General features: G+C 44.5%; 1 pseudogene; it reads left to right on the top strand.

The window, feature by feature from the left end:
• The first annotated feature begins 5461 nt into the window (after positions 1-5461).
• Gm19741 lies at positions 5462-9805 on the top strand (annotated as a pseudogene).
• Positions 9806-18182: the final 8377 nt, after the last annotated feature.

Genomic DNA, 18182 nt, shown 5'->3' with positions numbered 1-18182 from the left:
TAAGTATAGGAACAGTGCTTTCTTTTTCACTGCTGCATATGTTTATTTGATAGATATTTGGGTTTTAGAGATACTTTGTTGATATCTTTTCTCACACTATCAATGAAATACTGCTATCATCGACCTTACTGGTATGAGACACTTTCTTCTGAACTTGAGAACAAAATAAAAGTACCTGATATCTCTGCTTCACTATTTAACATGTGATCCAACTTGCTAGCCAATGCAATAACTGAAGAAAAAAAATAAAAGAAAGTTAAAAACAAGCCAGGTGTGGTGGCGCACACCTTTGATCCCAGCACTCGGGAGGCAGAGGCAGGCGGATTTCTGAGTTCGAGGCCAGCCTGGTCTACAGAGTGAGTTCCAGGACAGCCAGGGCAATACAGAGAAACCCTGTCTCGAAAAACCAAAATAAAAAAAGAAAGTTAAAAACAAAGCCAAAATGTAATCTTCTCTTTTTCTTTTGCAGATGGCATGAACACATATGTATGTAGGAAAGCAAAGAAAGCCAGTGGTGAAGTCAACAAGTAGATTTACCAAAGTCACTAGCTGTAAGCTCAATACAAAAAAAGTTCTATGTAATTAACAATATTTGAAAATTAATGTGTTTTGAATATTGCTTATTAGTTGTGGTGTATGGGTGTTTGTGTAAGAATGAGGAGAGGGAGAGAGAGGAAGAGAGAGGGAGGGAGGGAGAGAGAGAGAGAGAGAGAGAGAGAGAGAGAGAGAGAGAGAGAGAGAACAAATAGGATCAAATGCTAACATTTAGGGAATCCTGGAGTGTTAGTTTCCCAATACAATATGAGATACCTTTGAGAAACAACTTAGGGGATGGAAGATTCATTTTGGCTCATAGTTTCCAAGGTTTCACAGTGAAGTCCATTCTTTCTGGTCCATGATGAGGCAGATGGAAAGATTGAGACAAAATTGCTCACCTTTGTGGTACCTTACACAAGCTCTCCAAAATGCCATTAAATTATGAATCTGTCTACGGATTAATCCCTTAGTGATGATGGAGCCCTCATAGCCAACCGTGGTGGTTTGAGTATGCTTGGCCCATTGCAAGTGGCACTCTTAGGAAGAGTGGCCTTGTTGGAGGAAGTGTGTCACTGAGTGGGCCAGGTTTGAGGGCTCCTAGTGCTTAAGCTCCACCCAGGGAGGAAGAAAGCCTCCTCCTGGCTGCCTGCAGAAGAGAATCTTCTCATAGCTGCCTTCAGATCAAGACGTAGAACTCTTGGCTCCTCCAGCACCATGTCTGTTATGCTTCCAGCCTCGATGATAGTGGACTGCACCTCTGAACCTCTAAGTCAGCCCCAATTAAATGCCGTCCTTTATAAAAGCTGCCATGGTTATGGTGTCTGTTCACAGCCATGAGACCCTAACTAAGACACCAACTCACTTTTCAGAGGTTCCCTCCACCATCTGGGGACCATGTCTTCAACACCTGAGCCTTTGGGTGACACTTTACGTCTAAATTACAACACTGAGTGAAGAACACACAGAATTCTTCATTCTAATTTTGCAACTTTTTCTTGGATGAAATGACTTCAGGATTAAAAGCTAAAAAAATATAACATGTGGGGACTGGAAAGGTGGCACAACAGTTAAGAGCACTGGATGCTCTTGCAGAGGACCTAGGTTCGATTCCCAGTACCCACATGGCAGCTCACAAACCATGTGTAACAGTTTCAGGGTATCAATGTCCTCTACTGGCTCCCACAGGCACTGACATGTTTGCCTCACAGACACATCCAGGTAAAACAGTCATACAGTTAAATGCATATGTATATTAAATTTATATGTATATTAAAAAGAATATAATTTGTAATATCAAAAATCATGGACCTTGGAATAAATCTATTAGAAGATGTACATGAATTCCATAAAAACCACAAAACACCTTTAATCCCAGCACTGGAGAGGCAGAAGTAGGGGGATCTCTCATAGTTTGAGTTCACTTGGTCTACAAAGCAAGTTCCAGGTCAGCCAGGGCTACATGATAAGACACTATGTCAAACAGATATTATTGATACAAACTAAAGATATAAATAATTGGAGGTACCACACTGGTGCAATGAGAGATAGAATGAGCTGACAATTGTTCTAGAGATTAAATGCAACCTCAATTAAAATTCCAGTATCTCTATACAGGGACCTGGGTTAGCCAAGACCAGAAGTGGAGAAACTATGACAATAGTCAGATAAATATTCTAGGTTTATGGCCATGCAGTCTTTTCCCAATTACTTAATTATGCCTTTGTGACATAACAACCAGCCATAAACAGGGGTGAGAGATGGCTCAGTGGGTAAAGTATATACCATGCAAGCATATACCACGGTATATAAAGTATATACCATGAAGATCTAACTTTCATTTGAGGCCAGCCTGGTCTACAAAGTGAGTTCCTGGACAGACAGGGCTACACAGAGTGTCCCAAGCTATCGTTCTCGCCGGCAAGAACACACTCGGACAACCGGATTCTTCTGTGGCAAGCTTTATTGCTTCTTAAGGAGGGAAGACCCAGACCCCAGAAAATGGTGCTGCTTATATAGCCCTCAGCGTGGCGTTTCAGCACCTGATGTGGCATGTCAGCTCCTGATTTGTTGCTCGCCCATCACCTCATTACTACACCCCAAGATGGGCAGTGACTAGGCGTGAGTTCACTCTCGCACTTGCGCACAAGGCTTGTTTACTAGTTAGGCACAGCGGAAGCCAGCGCCATCTTATAATGGCAATTGCTCGCGGCATGGCTCTCCACAACAGAGAAACTGTCACAAAAACAAAACAAAACAAAACAAAACAAAACAAAAAAACCAAGGCACCTGCTCTGGCCAGGGTAGCCAGAAAAAAGGCCACCCAAGCACTGCTGAGGACGCCACTATGGTGGATGAGTGTGTGATAGAGACATGAGAAAGATGCGTGCCTGGTAGAGAGGAAGAGGAGAAGGCCCAAGGCAAAGGGTTCATAGCAATGAGGAAAGGCAGATGTGAGGAGGCCATGATGAGGTTCTGGGCTGGGCTGCTACCAAGGGTCATGTCTGGGTCATGGTCCTGCTGCAGCTGGGGTTCGTGTCTATGTCTGCGACCCAAGTTACTACCAAAGGCCAAGAGGATGTCTATGGTTTGGGCTGCTACCAAAGACCATGTGGATATCTGAGGACTGAACTGCCTGGGACTTGGAGTGGGATAGGACATGCTGAGCTGAGTGGCCTGCACTACCGCTTGAGGCCACTGGGGGCATCCAGGCTGTTGCTGGGGAGCCATGGCGGGGTCCATGGTCCAATGGCAATGTTTGAGGCTCCTGATTCCACTAAAGGCCATACAGTGTCTCTGTAGTGCTGCCTGAGACACTGTGCTGAGCTAGCCCAGCCCCTTACTGACCACCATATTTGGAGTGGGCTCTACCCCTTGCCAGGGCATCACAATAAAGGTGACCTTGATTGCAGCAGAGTGAGTGATCAGGCCCTCAAAAGCCTGGGCAAAGGAGAGTTGGCCCTGCCCCTCACTGGCTGCCACATTTGGGAGAGTGGGCCCTGCACGTCACCTGCACAGCACAGTACACTGGCCCTGGTAGAGAAGCCGTGGCTGAGCCGGCCCTGGGAACCTGAAAGCAGGAGAGTTGACCTTGCTCCTTGCCAGGGTCAAGCCAGGGTGAGCTGGCCAGGGCAGTGCTGGAAAGCTCCTCCTGGTGGTATGGATGTTGAAGAGCTGGCAGCTTCCACTCAGGCTCAGATCAGAGGCCCACCCTAACATCTACCTTGTGTGTGATCAGCTGAAGAGCATGAAAGGGCTGGTCCCCACAACACAGAGCAACATCAGGATTACCCACAAGGAGTCCCTCTGAGAATCCAGTATAAATTATGTCGCAGAAGCCAGAGACCTTGAACCAAACCAATGACTCACTGCAACGAACATTGCAAGTAAAGATGTATGGAATATATATATATACTGTGATACTGTATAACACACTACAGTTTTCATGACAACATTTTTTTATCCTATCTTTTGGTTTTCTTTGGGGGGGGGGCGGTGTTGCAAGTGCAGAGGGAGAATATAAAGGGATGGGGAGATGAGTGGGATTGAGGTACATGATATAAAATTCACAAAGAATCAATAAAATGTAAAACAAACAAAACAAAAGTCTGACTTTTAGACCCCACTACTCATATAAAAGCCAGGCAGGGTGGAGCAGTCCCAGTGCTGGGAAGGCAGAGAAAGGTGCATCCCTGGGGCATCTTGACCAGCTAGACTAATCAAATCAGTGACCTCCAAGTACAGGAGAGAGACTTTGTCTTGACAGAAAGAACGAGCTTAGCTGTGTCATCCCACAAGGCAAACGCTTAGGGACTGTAGGTCCCAGAGCTCAGAGAACATAGAATTTGAGTGCTTGGCTTTTTAACATTTGGTACCATCTGAAGAGGGGTGTGCAGGCCAACCCTGCACAGACTTGAGGCTGTCTGAACCAGATAAAGACCTGCTAACAAAAACAACACGCCTCCGCTGTCCCTTCCGTGCTACCGTCCTCCTGGCTTCCCTTGATCCTGTTGACTCCCACAGTTGAGGGAGGTGCCTTTCTTGGAGTTTGACACAGGGATGAATCATTTAAGACAGCTTTGTAATTTTTTGCCCCACTGGATGCACATTTATCTTTTTTAGATTACCAAATGGGAAAAGGGTTTGACCAAACAAGGCTATGTGACTTGCCGGCCAGATTTCCCTGACGGCCAATAGAGGCATAGCTGGAGCCAAGAAGCTGAGCAGTGTCCTAACCACTGCCCAACCCTGCCCTCATCATCTCCCTGGTTGCTTAGCATCAGCATCCTTATCAGTATTTCTCACTCACTCATGAGAACATGGGGATTAAAGGTGTTGCTCAAAGGCACAGTGACAGACCCGGTTGGGACCTGAGACTCTGAGATCTCAATAAAGAAGGAGAAAACAGAAACACCTAAGACACTAGAGAAGACCATCATCCTGTCTCCTTTCCCAACGGCAACTGGGAAGTTCACGCTTTCCCATTCCAGTTATCGACAGAGCCTAAGGACCGGGGTTCTGCGACATTATCTCCATTCTCACCCACTTGCAGCTCAAGAAACACCCTAAAGCTGAGAAAAACAAACTCTAGCCCCTGTCCCGCTTATAACCCTGACTTTGAATAGTCAATTAGCTACTGTCATCTCAGATTCATCATTATGGAAAGGACAAGGCTTACTGTCCCTTCTACACATCTGAATTTCCAACAAGTGCATTTAAGAAAGTAAGTGACAAGCCGGGCGTGGTGGCACACGCCTTTAATCCCAGCACTCGGGAGGCAGAAGCAGGTGGATTGACTGAGTTCGCGGCCAGCCTGGTCTACAGAGTGATTTCCAGGACACCCAGGGCTATACAGAGAAACCCTGTCTCGAAAAGAAAGAGAGAGAGAGAGAGAGAGAGAGAGAGATTGATTGTAGGGAGAAACGAGATGTTGAGTGAATTTAGGCCAGACACAAAGGTACCAACATTCACGTCTATGGGATCCCTAGACCCGCCAACTAAGGGGGCTAGGAGGAAGACAAGAACCAAACAACTAAAAGTAGGACACACTCAATAAATTTACACAGAGGAAATTACTGATGAGCACCATCAACAAAAAGGACAAACTCCTAGAAAACACACCACCGAGACCAAATCACAAAGATACAGGAAATCTAGATAGACCCAGACAGGGGAATAAGGAGAACGAATCAGTAATCAAATGCTTCCTGGCCTGGGGGACGGCTCAGTCAGTACAGTGTTTGCTGTACACGCTTGAGAGCCTGAATTTGATCCCTAGAATCTGTATTAGATGGGGCTAGGCGGGGGATGGAGGTGCACACCTGTTAATCCCAGCACTGGAGAAACAGAGACAAAAGGAATTCTGAAGCTTGCTGGGTAGCCAGCCTAGCCCCTTGCTGAGCTCCAGGCCAATGGGAGATCCTGTTTCAAAACCAAGGTGGATGGCTAGTGAAGACCACCACCAGAGGTTGGCATATACTACACACACGCTCAAAGATGTGTAACCATGCCAACACACACACACATACACACACACACATCACAGACACACACAGAGACACCAAGGTCACGTCACACACACAAACAACAAGGCTTTATTGGTAAATTCCAAGACTTAGATTAATATTTTTTAAAGATTTTATTTATTTATTTTATGTATATGAGCATATTGTAGTTGTCTTAAAACATACCAGATAAGGCCATCAGATCCCATTACAGATAGTTGTAAGCTGTCATGTGGTTGCTGGGAATTGAACTCAGAACCTCTGGAAGAGCAATCAGTGCTCTTAACCACTGAGCCATCTCTCCAGCTCGATTTAGATTAATATTAATTCTTCCAAAACATTACCAAAAACCAAAGAGAAGGGAACAGTTCCCAAGACATCCTATGAGGTCCAAGTTACCTGAGGTCAAAGCTAGACAAAGGCTCTGTAAGAAAAGAAAACTACATTCTAGTACCCCTGGTGAATATTGAACAAATGTCCTTAAGATACTAGCACACCACATTAAATGGTAAAATAAGTGCACTGGAGGTGCTGGCCAGAGCAAGTAAGCAAGAAAAGGGGAGAGGGGTGTAAAAAACTTAGATGAACAAACCACAAGTTGGTGGCACGGCTCAGTGGGTAAAGCTGCATGCTGCCCACCCTGACGCCTGAGTTTGATAACTAATAACTCCTCGGTGGGAAAAAAGAACTAACTCCAGCAAGTTTTCCTTTGACCTCCACAGTTATATACAGGCTTGCCTGCACACACATGCATTAATAAAATACAAAAAAAATGGGTTTGTGTGCAGACGATTGAACAAGTGCGTGTACTTTCACTGAGGCCAAAGGACCTCAGTTAAACTCCTGGAAGCCGTATGGTAGAAAGAGAGAACGAGTGTCAGCAAGCTGCCCTTTGACCTCCACCCATATGGTATGGCACATGCACGTACACACACACACACACACACACACACACACACAGAGAGAGAGAGCATAAAAATAAACTAAGAAAGCAGCTCATTTCCAGGACCCCTTGCTGCTGCTCACCCGAGACTCTCCCCTTCCTGCCCTTCCATCTTTTTCAGAGACATCTACGCTGGAAAGAAAGAATTGAAGCTGCCTGCTCACAGGTGACATTGTTTCATACGTAGAAATGTCAAAATCATTAAAACTAGCCAGTGAATTTTGCAGAGTTCTAGGATACACAGTAACACACAAATACCAATTTTATTCCTAACCTAAGGAGGAACATCCTGGAAAAAATATAAAAATAATTTCATTTAAAATCAATAGCACCAGGAGGACATGGGGGCACATGCCTTTAACCCCAGCACTCGGGAGGCAGAGGCAGGTGGACTTCTGAGTTCGAGGCCAGCCTGGTCTACAGAGTGAGTTCCAGGACAGCCAGGACTACACAGAGAAACCCTGTCTCAAAAAAACCAAAAAAAAAAAAAAAAAATTAAAAATTAAAAATAAAATAAAATCAATAGCACCAAATAAGTAGATACATGCCAACCTGGAGTGTAGCTTAGTGGTGAAGTGCTTGCTAAACATATGAGCTCAATTTGGGTCCCAGCCCAGCAAGACAGACAGACAGACAGAGAAAGAAAGAATAACTTAGAAACTGATTAAGCAAAGAGGTAAAAGACTTCAACACTGAAAACTACAAAGAAAAAAAAAATCCCTGAATAATTTTAAGAATGTATCAACAAGTGAAAAAAACATAGAATGTTTACTATAACAAAACAATGTTTTTAAATCAAGAACAAAGTAAAGGGTCCAAAGAATCTCTCACCACTTTATAACTTGGGCAAGTCCCCAAATGTCTCTCTTCCCAGGTTTCTTCATCTACAAACGAGAACCAGGACCCCCAGTTCACCTTTGTTATCTGTAATTACCCTATGAATAAATTACAGAAAGTGAGAAAGTGAGAAAGTATGTAGGAAGAGGCTGAGATATAGTACCAGATAAGGGAGCGCTCTGTGTATGTGCACATGTGTGTGTCCACATGTAGCATTGTGTGTATGTGTGTGTGTGGCATGCATGTTTGGGATTAAACCTGTTCACACACATGCTAAACAGGCATTCTACCAGTGAGCTGCATCCTCATCTCATTATTAATGTTACTGGTGCTCCTTGGACCCCGAGGGCCCTAGAGTCTGTCTACACGGGCGACAATGCATTATGACGAAAATATCAATGCATTATGACAAAAATATCTCTTACATTCTAAGAGATTGCAGCTCCCTCTGGACCTCACAGCCATATTAATAACACCTTGAGGTCTCCAGACTCAAGATTGTGTACTCAGCCTGCCTTTAAAAAAGCAATGAAAAACTAACCTTACTTGCCTTGGATTTCCATGTAAGCAACTTTTACAACCTAAGCTAATGCAGAGCTGTAATCTCAAATTATATACTCTTCCATGCCCGACCCAGAGCAATTCCTGTGTATCATTTGTTGAAAGCAGCAAACACAGAGGTTGAAAGTACCCTTTCAAAATAAATATTCACCCTAAATACTGAATACAAAAGTTGGTTATTGACTGATAAACAATGGTGTTTGTAATATTGCATATTATCTAGGTCAGTTGGAGTCAGTGACTTTATCCCTTGTAAAAATATTTTAGGGCTGATGAGATGGCTCAGCGGTTGGGAGCACCGACTGCTCTTCCAAAGGTCCTGAGTTCAAATTCCAGCAACCACATGGTGGCTCACAACCATCCGTAACAAAAATCTGATGCCCTTTTCTGGAGTGTCTGAAGACAGCTAAGTGTACACACATATGATAAATAAAATAAATAAATAAATAAATAAATAAATAAATAAATCTTAAAAAAATATTTTAAAGATTTCTATAAAATGGGGTGAAGTCTGGGCATTTGACATTCAAGTACATATAACTGAGCTAGATGGAGTGCAGTCAGGTAACAATTTCAAGATGCCAGGCACCCCAATAAAAATTAGGGTTTCACTCATTACGTATCTTTCAGTGGTGTCCAGTCTGCCTTCTCCTCTCTCATCAGCTCTGGAATGGACACAGTTTATAATGCCTTGGACCTTGTGGTCTGAAGTTGAGTCGTGAATACAATATGGATAAGACCCTGGTTGAATTTGCTAAATTCAATGGGTCGGAACTTAACCATTATGTTGGGCTGGAGAGATGGCTCAGCTGTTAAGAGCACTGACTGCTCTTCCGAAGGTCCTGAGTTCAAATCCTACCAACGACATGGTGGCTCACAACCATCTGTAATGAGATCTGACGCCCTCTTCTGAGGTGTCTGAAGACAGCTACGTTGTACTTACATACAATAATAAATAAATCTTAAAAAGAACTAACAAAACAAAACAAAACAAACAACAAAGCATTATGTTAAGTCTGCCCAGTCTACAATAAATCCTGTAAAAGAAGAACGTCCAGAAAAGATATCAGCTTTAACATGACTAGTGAAGAAGAAAGGCTTGGCTTTCCAGGATTAGCATTCTTAGCATTCTGATGCAGACTTTAAAGACAATGAAAAGTTTGTGCAGTTTAAGCAACAGCTGAGAAACTAAAGAAGCACTGGGCCTACGTGCAGAGAGAGATGGGACAGGAGGATAGGATTTTGACCCAGACGCAGACCAATCTCATCTGCCCCATAACACACATGGAAATGAAGAAATCACAGAAAAATAACGTGTGCCCACACCTATGAAAGGAAAGCCATTGTTCCCATGATCGAATCCAAGCAAGGCAAGAGGAAGAAGAAGGCCCATTGCCAAAAACCGGCCATAGATGCACAGTCATGAGAATGTCAGGGGGGCCCTCAAGAGCCACAGCAAGAAGGAAAAAGCTACCATGAATCAGAACAAGCCACCTGCCCACAGGGATGCCAGCAGCCACCTCTACCCCAGCTGTCTGAGGGTGGGATCAGAAAGCAATAGGGGCTGGCTGAACAGCACACTGTGTTTGGGGTAACACTTAATGGCTAATTGTAATTGAAAACATTTTATAATTACACAATAAAAAACACAAATACATTATATTCTTTATTTTCAAGTGCTCTGAAATTTTAAATAAAACTGATAATCTTCAAAGAGGGTAAAAAATTTCTGTAAAATGTCCTTCCTTCCTTCCTTCCTTCCTTCCTTCCTTCCTTCCTTCCTTTCTTCCTTCCTTCCTCCATCTAAGGCTTCTGGTACTGTTCACTGAAACAGAGAACAAAGCCCTTTGTTATGGAAAGACACGCACAGACACATTCACACAGACAGACACACAGACACAGGGACAGATTTACAAGACAGCCTCTAAGCAGGCACAGATTCAGACTCATACAACAGACAGACAAGAGGACAGAAGACACAGGGAGTACAAAGTAGAGCATTCAAATCTCGGTTCGCTCTAGGTCAAATGACACCAAGGAGGAGTACTTCCACTTCTTTCCTAATTAGTAAGACTAATGTTTTATTGGTAACTTGAAGCTTATTTTACTTTATTTTTGTTTTGTTTTTGTTTTTTGTTTTTGTTTTTGTTTTTGTTTTTGTTTTTGTTTTTTGAGACAGGGTTTCTCTGTGTAGCCCTGGCTGTCCTGGAACTCACTCTATAGACCAGGCCGGCCTTGAACTCAGAAATACGCCTGCCTCTGCCTCCCAAGTGCTAGGATTAAAGGCGTGCACCAACACTGCCAATCTTGGAGCTTATTTTAAATGCATTTAATCCATGCATGCATGAAGATCCAACTCCCTGTAAGTGGCTTGGTCAAGTGTTGCCTGTTTCCAAGAAGTGTTCTTTTTCTAAATGACCAAGTCAAGAGTTGGAGCCAAGAGTCCAGAAAGGAAATGAGGCAGAAAAGTGAATCATATGCCTCATGCAGACAGGGAAAACCCCAGAGCTGCCATGCTCAGAACTTCATGGGCTGCCGCAGAATGCCCCTGCTCCATAAACTAAGTGGGGGAATTGGGGATTTGCTCCCTATCTTTGACTTGATGTAGACGGTAAGGTCATAGCCCCTGCACCTACATGACCTCCTGTTGACTGTAAAACTGCTCAGCTGTCTTGGGTAGAAGACAACACTCTTCCTCCTAGCCTCTCACTCTACAGGCTAAGAATGAACCTGTGCCTACAGAAGGCCTAATACTATAAAGACTCTATCCCTGATGGGCAAGGTTTGGTGGCACACACTTGTAATTCTGATGCCCTGGAGGCAAGGGCAGAAGGACTGGCACAAATCCAAGGTCAACCTAATCTACATAAGTATTCCAGGTCAGCTAGGGAGGCATGGTAAAACTCTGTTTCCAGTTAATTAATTAATTATTAGAATTCAGGGGCAGGGAGATGAATCCAGGATGATGGATCAGTGGTTAATATGTCTGTGTGTACACATACATCACAAATAAATATATAAATGTAATTACATTTTAAAAAAATGTATACATGTCTCACTATGTAGTCCTGGGTACGTTGGACCTTACTTTGTAGACCAGGCTGGCCTCAAACTCACAGAGATCTACCTCTGCCTCCTCGGTGCTGATATTATAGGTGTGCACCACCACAGTGGTTTTGTGTATGTGTGTGTGATTGTGTGCACATGTTTATATTAATGTGTGCTACATGTGTGCACCCACAGAGAGCACAAGAGGATGTTGGATCCCCTGGAGTTAGAGATACAGGTAGTTGTGAGTCACTCAACATGAGTGTTAGAAATTGAACTTGGGTTCTCTTCCTCTGGAATAGCAACTAAATACTCTTAACTACTAAGTTATCATCCCAGTAAATTTTAATTTTTTTTAATTTGAGAAGACTAGGAGATTAAGTTAGCCACATCAATCTGGTTATATGGATACACAGTGGCATTTCAGGTTATTCATTAGTACTCATATTTTATCTATTTTGTTTTGTTTTTAAGATTTATTTATTTATTTTATGCATATGAGCACACTGTTGCTGTCTTCAGACACACCAGAAGAGGGCATCTTATCCCATTACAGATGGTTGTGAACCACCATGTAGTTGCTGGGAATTGAACTCAAGACCTCTGGAAGACCTTAACCTCTGGAAGTCTGTGCTCTTAACCACTGAGCCACCTCTCCAGCCCCTTGTTTTGTTTTGTTTTGTTTTGTTTTTTTTTTTTTGAGACAGTTTCTCTGTACAGCCCTGGCTGTCCTAGAACTCACTTTGTAGACCAGGCTGGCCTTGAACTCAAAGATCCGCCTTCCTCTGCCTCCAAGCATACTGAGACTGTGGGTGTGCACGAGCACTGGCCAGCTAGTACTTGTGTTTTTTAAAAATGTTACTTATTTAATGTGTATTTGTGTGCACCATATATGTGCAGTGCCAGAGGAGGTCTAAAGACAATATTGGATCCCCTGGGACTGGAATAACAGGCAGTTGTGCACCACTAAGTGACTGCTGGGAACCAAACCTTGATCTTAATCCCTCAGCCATCTCTCCAGCTGCTAGTTCAAAAGAGATGGCTACATGGAGCTATGAACTAAATTCCTTGCCACTAAAGGAGGAAGAGAAAGGAAGGGGGAGGGGAAGGGAGGGGCGGCTAGGAGCAAGAGATCTGAGAGCAAGGTATCTGTTTTTAATTCTGCGCTCCTCCCTTGTGAACGGCAGGGTTTATTAATCCAAAGAGGCTGGAGGACCCCCCTGCAAATGCCCATCATGGTTGCTAGAAGGGTTGCTATGATACTCAGCCTTTGCATAGGCAATCACAGTACCAGCAGCTGCAAAAGAAAAGGCAGCCAGAGTGCCCCAGAAACACTCTGTCTTTGAATATAAAATCAAACATTGCAACTGGGCCAGCTTGTCTGCTGGTGAGGGTGGAAGAAAAGCCTAGGGCCGGGATGTTTGCCTCTGAGCCGGGATGACTCTTCCTAGAGTTGTCAGGCCTGGCTGGTTTCCACTACCCAGCAGGATTGTGCTGTGACAATGCCAAAACAAGCAGACTGGGAATTCCCTCCAGCTGAAGCCTCTGCTCAGGCACTGCGCTCCACACTGGTGTTTTCACTTTCTCTTTCTCCCCAGCATCACACGGGGTAATACAGCATTGTGCAAGCTGTAGCAGAAACAAGCTTCCCGGGGGGGGGGGGGGGGGGGGGGGGGGGGATTTTGGGTGTCTTGTATTATCTTCACAAAGCTCCTCTTTCTGGAAGTCCAGTTGAGGTACCGCCTGCCTCTGAACTGATGTTGAAAGGATCTGAGCCATGGGTTCAGGCCTGGTGTGGGTGATCAGTTAGAAGTGAGTGACCTCATTAGACTCCACAGGCTCATGTTTCCATGGTAAGGCCCAAACCAAACCACAGGCTGTCAATCAGGCCTCTGGGCAAGAGAGGCCACAAGAGAATCTGTGAGGCTGCCCACCCAGTGATGGAGCCCCTGCCCTCAATTCTGGCAAACTCCAGCTGCTCAGGTGACCCCAGTTAGAAGAGCAGGTGAGTGAGCCCCTGCCAGCTGAGCTGCCCCACTCCCTAGATTTGGGTCCCTAAGACTATTCTACTCTCCCCCTGATCCCATCCCACCTTACTGGCTTGCCCATGGCCACACCAGTCAGAAGAACAGACTCCAGCTGCTCAGGTGCAAGCCACACCCATCAGAAAAACAAAAACCACCCCCCTCTGCTGCACCAAAGGCCAAGCAAGTTACCAAAAGTCCAGCCCCAAACCTGGTCAGAGATTCCCTAGTGGTTCAGAGTTCAAATAAACTGCTAAGAATGCATGCCACGGAAACCAAAGAGGAATCAGAAATCAAGGAGCAAAGCACTCATCCAACAAGGACAAACTCAGAAATCAGCATCTAGACCTACAATCATCCCAAATCCAGATGCCTAACTGCCAGAGTAGGAACACAGCAGCCAGAGCAGTGCGACACCATCAGAGCCCAGCTATCCTATGACAGCCAGACCTGAATATTTCAATGCAGCTGGAGCGCGAGAAGATGACCTTAAAACCAACTTTACGAAGATAATAGAGGCCTTTAAAAAAGAAATGGGAAAAATAAAATCCCTTAAAGAAATCAAAGAAAAGACAAGCAAAAAAAAAAAAAAAAAAAAAAAATTGAAGAACCTGTGGTCTAATGTCCCAGTGACCTGCTGGGTGCCTGCTTGCTCCTCTGAAAGTGCTTCTGAAAGAGTGTGCGCCCCTCCTGCTCTGCCTGATTCTCAAACCCATGAAAGGTTTATATGTCATCATTTCTATTCTTGCCTTGAGTTCTAAGAAGCCCAGATCAAATCCCCCCTCCTCTCCGTTGCCCTCTCTTTCTGACAAGATCTTGCTATGCGGCTTGGCTGGCTTTAAACCACCAGTCACGAGGACCAGGAGCTGGTTTGTCAGTTAAAATGTTTGCTTCCCAAGCAAGTAGATCCAGAAATCTAAATGCATGCCCAGTGGGTGTGGTGACCCACCCATAATTCTGGCCTTGGTAGGCCAGAGACAGGATTCTCAAAACAAGCTGGCTGCTAGTGAGACTAGCCAGAGAAAGTTCTGGGTTTGATTGAAAGACCCTGCCTCAAAGAAACAAGATAGAAGCCATCTTTCCCTCAGTTTCATGGGCAAGCCATGGTTTAATGAAAACTTGGCATACCCTCTCCTCTAAAAGCTCTTTTGACTACTTACTGCCTTTCTCTCCATGTCTTCTTCCTTCCTTTGACCAAGCCAGCTCAGTCAGTCAACAGGTTCTCCAGGGCAGGAGTGAGGATTAAAAAGAAAAAAAGACAATTAGACAGCACTGTAGCCAGTTCTGAGGCTGAGGCGGGTTTATTTTTCCCCAGTCTGCTTTTATACCATTTTAATTACATGCAAGGAATAAGGTCAGTCCTGGGTTAAGGAACAAGCAAGACAAGAAACACAAATAGTCAAGGATAAAGCATGGTAGTAAACAAAGTCCCACGGTCAATGCTTCTAGGGGCTCAACAGGATGAGCAGGCTATCTGAGCCTACTTCCCTGGCCTAGTTCAAAGTCAACTCTTGCCTGAAGCCTACTTCTTTGTTGCCTAAAATCAGATTCCTTCCTGAACTTCCGCGTTCTGGCCAAAATCAGATTCCTTCCTGCCAGAAGCCTACTTCCTTGTTCTGGCCCAAAGTCAAATTCCTGCCAAGCAGCCCCCAAAGCTCTCCACCTACATTCCTTCCTTCCTTCCTTCCTTCCTTCCTTCCTTCCTTCCTTCCTTCCTTCCTTCCTTCCTTCCATTTATTTTTTTTAAGATGTACTTATTTTATGTGATTGCTCTGTCACTGTCTTCAGACACACCAGAAGAGGGCATTGGATCCCTTTACAGATGGTTGTGAGCCACCATGTGATTGCTGGGAATTGAACTCAGGACCTCTGGAAGAGCAGTCAGTGCTCCTAACCACTGAGCCATCTCCCCAGCCCTACAACTTTTTTCTTAACCCCATAAAACAGAGGTCCATGTAGCCCAGGCTAGCCTCAAAAGTATTGCTGAGGATGAGCTTGGCCCTCCTTTCTCCCCATTTCTACTTCCTTTGTGCTGGGATCACAGGTGTCCAGTTTCTTGGTACCAGTGGATACCTGTGATGAGCAGGAAGGAAGTCCTGGCAGCTGAAGTGTGCGATTAGATCAGAACCCTCCTCCTGCAGTAGGATCCCTAAACTCTTACATCACTTAGCAACTTATGTCTCTCTGATCTTACCATCTGTTCTGAAAGTCATTCTTTTAAAATTCTTTGGGCAGTAGGTAAGGTCAAATTGTGTGTGACCAGAGGTCAACCTAAGCTGTTCTTCAGGTGTCCACCTTATTTTTTTGTTTGTTTGGTTTGGTTTGGTTTGGTTTGGTTTGGTTTGGTTTGATTTGGTTTTTGAGACAGGGTCTCATTAGCCTGGAGCTTGTCTAAGGGTCTAGCTAGCCAGGGAGAGTCAGAGACCTTCCCATCTCTGCCTCCCAGAGCTGGGGTTATAGGCATGAACAACCATGCCTGGTTTTGAATATGGTTTCTGGGAATTAGACTGAGGTCTTCATGCTGGCATGGCAAAAACTTTATGACTGGGCTCTTCATTCCCCCCCCCCCGCCCTTTTTTTTTTTTTTTTTTTTTTTACTGTTGTATACCCTGTTGATAGCTCAAACTATGGACAACTCTTTAGGCGTGGCAATGGGCTTATTTTGTTGCTATTCTTACTTTGAAGTTCTGAGTCTTCATTTCTACTTTTCTCTCCACAGAGTGCAGGGAATGTGGTACAGTGGTAAAGACTCCTAAGCAGGAACTGGACAAGGCTCCAACCCCAAGGAAGAACTTGGTAGGGTCAAAAAGTAAGGTTGCACTTGAAAAGATCTCAAACCCAGCATAGCTTTTAGATCTCAAACCCAGCACAAACTTGTTTTGTTTTTCGAGACAGGGTTTCTCTGTATAGCCCTGGCTGTCCTGGAGCTCACTTTGTAGACCAGGATGGCCTCGAACTCAGAAATCTGCCTGCCTCTGCCTCCCGAGTGCTGGGATTAAAGGTGTGCGCCACCATGCCCGGCTCCCAGCACAATCTTAAGGGACGTCTGTTTAACATATTAAAGGGGAATCTAGCTGTCAGTCTCCCTCAGTCCTACTGCCTAGTACCTGCTACGGAGTCATCTGGGATGGCATACCCCAGCCCCTCCTTTCTCTGCCTGGTTCCAGCTGCCTCTGGCTGTTTTCTCCCTCATAGCTACAGTAATCGTCTCCTCAGCCCTAGGAACCTCATGTCCTCCTTTATTTTCTTTTTAATAGTTGGGTGTGGTCACACACGCCTTTAGTTCCAGCACTTGGGAGGCAGAAGTAGGCAGATCTCTGAGTTTGAGGCCAGCCTGGTCTACAGAGGGAGTTCCAGGACAGCCAAGCAAATGAAAACCACATGATAGTAATTCTGAACAAATGAGGGTCAGAAAGAAACTATTACCATAATTACCATATTGTCATTTTCCTGTGAAATAACTTCCTGTATTCTTGTGGTGTGTGTGTGTATGTGTGTGTGTGTATGTGTGTATGTGTGTGTTTGTGTGCATGTGTGTGTTTGTGTGTATTTGTGTTTGTGTATGTGTGTGTGAAATAACTGTTTTCTCATGGTGTGTGTGTGTGTTTGTGTGTATGTGTGTTTGTGTATGTGTGCCTTACATAATTGCATGGGACTACATGTTTGCATATAGTCTGTCTTTTAAATATTCTGTGTGTACATGTATGACACACACAGACAAGCCTTATTTGAACGTCCACCATATTCTCTCAGGTGGCCAAAAGGGTTTGCTGGATCCCCTGGAACTAGAGTTACAGTTGTGAGCCATCATGCGGTGCTAGGAGCTGGACTTGGGTCCTCTGCAAGCGCATCAGTGTCCAATGAGCCATCTCTCCAACACGAACCTCTTACTTCTAAACTAATCAACACTCTTGAGCTTATATCCTTTGAGAAAAAACACTTAAAGAACATCTTGATTTGAGGAATTGGAATTCTGTCTACAGAGATCAATATCATAGATTGATCATTCACAATCTCCAGATTCTCCTTCCTGAAGACCACATCCCTTGAGCACCCCATAGTTGAAGAAGGGAACACTTGTGAGGGTCAGAGGGAGCTCTGAGCGAGTGTAAGGTCAGATGCAGTCCTGAGTCAATGTGTATTGCTGACATAAGTGTTGCCATGGCAAAAACTCCAATGCCTCAGGACAATGTACACCGCAAAAACTTCCCCAGGTCAGGCTCAGAGAAAATCTGGCATAGTTTGTGACTTTCTTGTTATTCACTAAATTCTGGGCTGATGAGCTAGCTTGCTGCCAAAGCTTATGACCTAAGGCTGTTGGATTCCTGGGATCTATAATGGTGTGGTTGTCTCCTATATCTATAACTCCTGTGGTTGTCTTTGACCTCCACTTGTATGCTTGTGCATGTACACACGCACGCACACACACACACATACACACATACACACACACACACACACACACACACACACACACACTCACACGATGAATAAACAAATAAATGAGAAAAGTAAAATGCTCAGAATACTGTTTTGACAGAGGGTGAAATGGCTTAGCCTGATAGGTAATGTAAACAAGTGGGAAACCTATTAGCTCTGCCTTCTGTCTCCAATTCTTTCCTTTTCCTTCAGTAAATGCAAACCAGCTTGCAGCAGGCACCTCCATACACAGGCCCGGCTCAGAGAAACTTTCCAAGAAAAAGACCAGAAGATAAACCTTGAAGTACTGTT

Source organism: Mus musculus, chromosome 11 (genome assembly GCF_000001635.26).
Source record: "Mus musculus strain C57BL/6J chromosome 11, GRCm38.p6 C57BL/6J".
Classification (NCBI taxonomy): Eukaryota; Metazoa; Chordata; class Mammalia; order Rodentia; family Muridae; genus Mus; species Mus musculus.
Note: the sequence above shows the minus strand (reverse complement) of the source record. Positions and strands in the feature narration are given on the sequence as shown.